The following is a 7894-nucleotide window of genomic DNA, read 5'->3' as shown; positions in this document are numbered from 1 at the left end:
CTGAATTGCAATTGCAATGGGGTGTGTTGAAGCAGGGGAACATCTAAAACATTGGTGTGTAAACATTGGTGTTTATACTATGACAAAGATGGACTTTGTTTATTACAGGTTACTTCTGAAAGTGCTTGATTTCACCCGATTTTATTTTGGGGTATCTGAGTAATAATGCTGTACTCAAATACACCCAGATTTTAAAAAATTTAAAAAATAAGTAAAATTATAAGATTATTTTGATTCCCAAATAAAATGTCAGGCTGCAGTGATTTGATCTACCAATTAAACTATAATAAATAACCAGTAGGTGAAACATGACAAACTATGGCTCAGTTCACCCAGGTGAAAAAAAGTATACTTCAGTATCTTTCAAACATACTTAAATTTGTGAAAGTACACTTTAAGTATACTAAGTAATAAGTGTACTATAAGTATATCTGAAGTATACTAAAAGTATACTTGTACCAATTTCGAAATTAGAACTTTAAACACACTTAAACATAATTGTACCAAAATACACTTTTAATTTATGAAATAAAAGTATACTTTAAGTGAACAAAATATATATTTGCCCAAGTGTAAATATACACTTTCTCAAGTATATTTAAAATATATTTTGTGTATATTTAAAAATATATGCTCAAAATATAATTTTTTAAAATTCACTTAACACTACTTTAGATTATTAATTTCAGTATGTTTTAAATTACATCTCAGTGTAAATTTTAGGCTAATAAAGTATGCCTTAATTTTCTTTATTTAACCAGGTGAACCCCATTGAGATCCAGATCTCATTTTCAAGAGGGACCTGGGCAGAAGTCTGCATCACGCAGCAACCTGATTACAAAATAAAACTAATTGATACATATGCAGAAGTATGTCTTTTAGGCACCTTTAAAGTGTGTTTAATGTAATATGTAGGCATATTTTTAAGTACCTAAAAAGTATGAATTTTTAAGTGCCTTAATAATCTTTTACTATTTATTAAAATTGCATACAATAATAAAAAAAAAGATAATCATGATGGAATTTTTAAGAAAGTACCCAATCCATTTTCAGATGTGTGATGTAAAACCTGATAATCAACCGCATTAGTTCCAGTTCACACTCCAGACCAGATGGTGGCGGTATTGTCATTTATTTAAAAAACGCCACAAAAAGAAGTAAAAACTTGAACACAGGGAAGATAACAAGCGCTGTTCAAATTCGCCATTTTTACTCGCATAATATTGCCTTCAAAGTAGGGAAGGCATTAACAATAATTACTAATTTTGGTAAATTCAAGCTGGTGACGTAAGGTTACATTGTGTTGCATTCAATGTTACCGGAAAAAAGAGATTCCGATAACAAATCGGACATTAAGCGCAAATCAGACATGCGCTTAATGTCCGATTTGCCATAACTATTTATTGAATTCATAGTCGCCAGCTGGGGTCACAACAGGGGTGGCAATGCCACCCCAAATTTATGTAGCATTTGATTTTTAACAAAATATTTATACCTGTATTTCATAAAAATAATGTTTGACTTTCGGGATTTATTTTGAAGTATGTTGGTCCTCTTTACAACTATGATTTTCATGTTCAAAAGCAATTTTTTATGTTCCATCTTATAGTAATAACTTAACAAAATTGTTTATTTGACTTCAAAGACTAGAGTCAAGACTGCTTTACATTTAATTTATACGTTGAAAATTTGTATAGTAAAATGCAATAAATTAGTTGTGATGTATAGAAGATAAACAACAGCAAGCTCAAGAATATGTTAATATTCTTAATATACTCTTAATATATAATAGCAAATGTTAGTTATAAAAACCAGATGACATGTTAATTTATGGTCTTAAATTGCAAAATAAAGTCTGCAAATTGATTGTAGAATGGTTTCATTTTTACATCACTTTGCATGAGCTACTTTCAAACTAAGTGTTTTGGGTTCTACAACTACATTTCCTGTAGACTTAGAATTTAATTTTGTTTCAAAATTATGTTAATATATTAAATAAATGAACTTTAATATATTTTACACTATAATTAACATATGGTATAGAATACAGACTTCAATGGTTTGGTGGACAAAAGTATTTGGAAATCCATCCATCCATTTTCTGCTGCTTATCTGGGGTCGGGTCGCGGGGGCAACAGCTTCAGAAGGGAGGCCCAGACTTTCCTCTCCCTAGCCACTTCTTCCAGCTCCTCCAGGGGAACCCCAAGGCGTTCCCAGGCCAGCCGAGAGACATAATCCCTCCAGCGTGTCTTGGGTCTTTCCCGAGGCCTCCTACCGTATTGGAAATGTCCAAGATTTTTAAAAAAAGTTTGTGAATAAATCACAAAAGACAGAGTAAAAGGGAGATAATTTCAGTTTTGGGTTAACAAGAAATTGTTAAATTTAACATAAAAACTGTTAAATTATGGAAAATATTTTGATGGAAATTCTGAAAAAAATAAAAAATTAGATTAAATGTTTTTTTCACAGAATTTCCGTCAGAAGTTTCCCGTAATTTAACAGTATTTTATTTCTATTTTTTCCATAAAAAACAGGGAAATGTCCTGGTAATTTTCTGCCAATACATTTTCTTGTTTTTTACGGAATTTCAGCAGAATTTTTCCGTAATTTAACTGTTTTTCTCCTGTAATTTAACATATACAAACTGTTAAATTATGGCCCACCACCACCACCACTTCAGGCGACATTTCCCATATTCTCAAACTCAAAGCTTGACATGTATGGGGCAACGTGAGAGTTCATCTATTAAACTGACTGACTACATAAACTAAATGCTGGATCATAGACATTTTTAATAAGCGTATTTGTGAGCATGCCTCTTTTTATTAAATTGAAATTAATTTTAGATTTTTGTATAACTTTTTTCAGGTTAACTTAGAAAGTGACTTGTTATTATTACAGGTTAGTTTTCTAAACTACAAAAAGTAACTGTTAGGGAAGCTCAAAAATGAAAATTTAACCAATATTCATATCCAATAGTAACACTACTGTTATGCCAGATTTACCAATACTTAGTTTGTCCATTTTTTTTATATGATTACTCGATTAATCGTAAGAATCAATAGATTATGCGATCACTAAAATATTTGTTTATTTACAATAGCCCTGATTATATAAATAAAATAGCATTTATAGGTGGCTCGGGGGATTAACGTCTCTCCTTTGTCCCCCTCTTTCTGCAGCCAGACCTCCTCCCCCTTCTTGCAATTCGCTGTCCGTCCGCCCCCCAGCACTCAACGGTACGCTAGATCGCCCCCACCCTCTTCAACCCCTCACATCTACCTATGCATTGAGGGGGGGCTAGTGTACCACTCATGGTACACTAGGCCCCCCCAATGTCTTTCCTTCGCCCCCCTCTTTCTGCAGCCAGACCTCCTCCCCTTTCTTGCAATTCGCTGTCCGTCCGCTCCCCCCACCCCAGCACTCAACGGTACGCTAGATCGCCCCCACCCTCTTCGACCCCTCACATCTACCTATACATTGAGGGGGGGCTAGTGTACCACTCATGGTACACTAGGCCCCCCCAATGTCTTTCCCTCGCCCCCCTCCTTCTACAGCCAGAACTCCCCCTTCTTGCAATACGCTGTCCGTCCACCCCACTCCCAGCTCTCAATGGTACGCTAGATCGCCCCCACCCTCTTCGACCCCTCACATCTACCTCTACATTGAGGGGGGGGGGGGTAGTGTACCTCTCATGGTACACTAGCCCCCCTCAATGTCTCTCCTTCGTTCCCTCCTTCTTCGCTTCCCCCACCCCCCACCTCTCTAACGATATGTCAGCCCCCCACCTTCTCTCGTTCTTCTTCGAACCCCTTCTAGCCCCACCAGTCCGCCACCGTTCTGTCGGCCCCCCGTTCTGACTCTTCGGTACACTCTACCCACATTGCTCTGACTGTAACAGCGGATGACTAAAAGTTTCCGGTATTCTCAGATTGAAAACTTGTAAGCACTCTTCAGGCCATAATCATCTGCTCCGGTAGGTTGCGAAGTTCTGCTGAGGAAACGCATCCAGTTTTGAAACTTCTGACAAGGTGTCCATCCGTTGGTGAGAAAAAATCCTGAAAACACCAATTAGGCATGAGGACCCAGAGGTCTGTCGTGAGACGGAGACAGGTCCTGACTCTGAGGCAGGTCCTGACTCAGACGTCTGTCCAAACTCTGAGACAGGTCCTGACTCGGAGGCAGGCCCTAACTCTGAAACAGGGCCCGACTCTGAGACAGGTCCTGACTCTGAGACAGTTCCTGACTCAGACATCTGTCCAGACTCTGAGACAGGTCTTGACTCAGAGGCAGGTCCTAACTCTGAGGCAGGTGCAGACTCAGACATCTGTCCAGACTCAGACATCTGTCCAGACTCTGAGACAGGTCCGGACTCGTAGGCAGGCCCTGACTCTGAGACAGGTCCTAACTCAGAGACAGGTCCAGACTCAGATATCTGTCCAGACTCTGAGATAGGTCTTGACTCTGAGACAGGTCCTAACTCTGAGGCAGGTCCAGACTCGAGGCAGGTCCTGACTCTGAGACAGGTCTCAACTCAGAGACAGGTCCTGACTCAGACATCTGTCCAGACTCTGAGACAGGTCCAGACTCTGAGACAGGTCCAGACTCTGAGACAGGTCCAGACTCTGAGACAGGTCCTGACTCAGACATCTGTCCAGACTCTGAGACAGGTCCAGACTCTGAGACAGGTCCAGACTCTGAGACAGGTCCTGACTCTGAGGCAGGTCCTGTCTCAGAGGTCTGTCCTGACACTGAGGCAGGTCCTGTCTCAGAGGTCTGTCCTGACTCTGAGGCAGGTTCTGACTCAGAGACAGGTCCTAACTCTGAGGCAGGTTCTGACTCAGAGACAGGTCCTGACTCCAACGCAGGTCCTGACTCTGACACAGGTCCAGACTCTGAGACAGGTCCTGACTCTGAGACAGGTCCTGACTCTGAGGCAGGTCCCGTCTCAGAGGTCTGTACTGACACTGAGGCAGGTCCTGACTCAGAGACAGGTCCTAACTCTGAGGCAGGTCCTGACTCTGAGGCAGGTCCCGTCTCAGAGGTCTGTCCTGACACCGAGGCAGGTCCTGACTCAGAGACAGGTCCTAACTCTGAGACAGGTCCTGACTCTGACGCAGGTCCCGTCGCAGAGGTCTGTCCTGACTCTGAGGCAGGTCCCGTCTCAGAGATCTGTACTGACTCTGAAGCAGGTCCCATCTCAGAGGTCTGTCCTAACTCTGAGGCAGGTCTCGTCTCAGATGTCTGTCCTGACCCTGAGGCAGGTTCTGACTCAGAGACAGGTCCTAACTCTGAGACAGGTCCTGACTCCGACGCAGGTCCTGACTCTGACGCAGGTCCCGTAGCAGAGGTCTGTCCTGACTCTGACGCAGGTCCCGTCGCAGAGGTCTGTACTGACTCTGACGCAGGTCCCGTCGCAGAGGTCTGTACTGACTCTGAAGCAGGTCCCATCTCAGAGGTCTGTCCTGACTCTGAGGCAGGTCTCGTCTCAGATGTCTGTCCTGACCCTGAGACGGGCCCTGACTCAGAGACAAGTCCTGACTCTGAGATGTGTCCCAACTCTGGGACAGGTCCTGACTCAGGGACCGGTCCTGACTCCTCCGAGTCAGTACCAGCCTCTGAGTTGATCAAATTTAGAGGCCCAGCTAAGCGTGGACTAAACACGTTTGGTCCACTCTTGGTGGGTTCTTGTCTCTCTTCTTTGTCTGAATCATATCCACAACATGCAGCCTTTTTGATGAGCCCCCATGCCTTATGAAGAAAGGTGTCTCGGAGATTAATTTTCCTCGGTCGTGCCAGGGTTCTTATAAAGCACTCCACAACCTTGTAAATGACAATTGGGTTGTTGCTTTTTATCATCTTGAAGAGTAACTCTCTAACCATATCTTCATTGCCCCAGAGAAGTTGCAAGATATCTTGGCAGACTTTTTTTTCCATTTTATCATAAAAGACAAAATCTATGTGCTTGACTTTTCTCCAGATTTTTCTAGCAAGCTTTCTCTGGACACGTTTGAGGTGCTTCAATTTGTAATCCGCACAGCTAGATCTGCTACTAGACTGGTAAATCAATCTCCAAACAATATTTTCCACCATAACCCTCCTTTCATCTTCTGTTCCACGTCTGAAACCCATTCTGTTTGCGTCCCTCAAAATTGTTCAGGGTCCATGGTTGCCTGAGTATAATCCTCACTCAAGCAGTTTTCATCTGCGTACAAGTCCTCGTTAGGAAAAAAAGTCTTTCTGAACTTTCTTTTTGTTGATGTTAACATTTTCTTTGGAGGAACAGGATTCTCCAGGTGCTTTTTGAATTTTTCCACAATGACTTGGTGTCCTTCTGGGTAATCAAGTAGTGCAATTAAATGCAGTTCATTGGCAAAGTGGAATGCATCTCTCGCAATACTGTGGAAAATCCTTTCACCAAGCTCTTCTGACACCTCCGAGAGTATGTCCACATTTATATCTCCAGTTTCTCTCAAAAGCAAAATCAAAATTTGACTATGCTGATCCTCAAAGTTTGGTCTGACAAGATGCAGAGTTGGTCCATCTGCAGCCTTTTCAATCACTTCCCACAGAAGTTCACTGAGAAAGTATCTCTTTTTGTAATCTGGGCTTCTTTGACCTGGTTGAACTTTGTTGGAAAATGTTTTTTTCACTTTCGTCCAAAAGGAAACCTTAGGCTTCACATCCATTTCCCTCTGTGGGCTTTCGTCATTCATCTTTATTATGCTGAGCTAAAACGTCCAAATGAATCTTGCGTTGGCTGACTTGTTAACTGTTTTGTGGTAACTGATCAGAGAATTAACTGATCAGTTGGTGATGTCATGGACTCTTATGACATCATAAAGTCATCCTCAGAAGGGCCTCATGACACAGACATCATTTGAAGTCATGCTGATGACATCATTGTCAGAAGCATGGCAACTGTTGCTAAGGGTAAAAATAGCAGGCAGTGAGCAGGCGCTATGAAAAAAAAATCTGTGGGCACTAAATACATTATTCCGCAACACAAAAGTCTTAAGTTTAATTCGTAGCACTTGGTTACCAGTAAACACACCCATCTCTTAGCAACAGGCTAGCAACAAAACGTCTTATTGATCAAAAAACATATTTCTTCTGCTCTTTGGAAATATCACTTATTTTATACTTAAGAATTGTGTAGTTGGTGAATTTTGTAGAAAACTTCATTCTCTTTGTCATTAGTTTTAAATATTTTATAAAACATTCAACACAAAAGTAAAAATCTCGATTTATACTTCGTTGCAGTTCGTTACCAGTAGAAAACGCTTATCTCTTAAAACCAAATTAGTAGCAAGTTTTATAGTTTATAAAACATAAGCTCTTTCGAAATAATGCTTACCTTATTAGATACAAGACATTTACCGTTGCCAAATTTTTCAAAAGTAAAAATCTGTTGTTCACTTTGTGGCACTTGGTTACCAGTAAACACACCCATCTCTTAGCAACAGGTTAGCAACAAATATTGTTATTGCTCAAAAAACATAAGATTTCTTCTGCTCTTTTGAAATAGGCCTACTACTTATCTTACACTATTTAACAAGAACTGTGCAGTTGCTGAATTTTGCATAAAAGTGTTGTTGTTTGTTTGTTTTTAGTGGTAAATATATTGTATAACAGACATTCAACACAAAAGTAAAAATCTGATTTGTACTTCGTTGCAGTTCGTTACCTTTAGAAAACGCTCATCTCTTAACACCAAATTAATTATAGGTGTAGAGCAGTGTTTCCCAACCCTGGTCCTCAAGGCACACTGACCTGCATGTTTTAGATCAGGGGTGTCAAACTCCAGTCCTCGAGGGCCGGTGTCCTGCAACTTTTAGAAGTGCCTCTGCTGCACCACACCTGAATAGAATAATTAGGTCATTAGCAAGGCTCT

General features: G+C 40.9%; 1 long non-coding RNA gene across 1 annotated transcript; it reads right to left on the bottom strand.

Moving 5' to 3' along the window:
- Positions 1–1942: 1942 nt before the first annotated feature.
- Positions 1943–7425, bottom strand: LOC145555176 (uncharacterized). Its single transcript, XR_014091269.1, has 2 exons — positions 7358–7425; positions 1943–2271 (listed from the first exon to the last, which is right to left on the bottom strand). It is a non-coding gene; the product is annotated as an uncharacterized LOC145555176 (long non-coding RNA).
- Between the last annotated feature and the right edge of the window lie 469 nt (positions 7426–7894).

This window comes from Poecilia reticulata, chromosome 2 (genome assembly GCF_904066995.2).
Source record: "Poecilia reticulata chromosome 2, P_reticulata-male-v2, whole genome shotgun sequence".
Taxonomy (NCBI): Eukaryota; Metazoa; Chordata; class Actinopteri; order Cyprinodontiformes; family Poeciliidae; genus Poecilia; species Poecilia reticulata.
The sequence above is the reverse complement of the archived record's forward strand: the minus strand, read 5'-3'. Positions and strand labels throughout refer to the sequence as shown.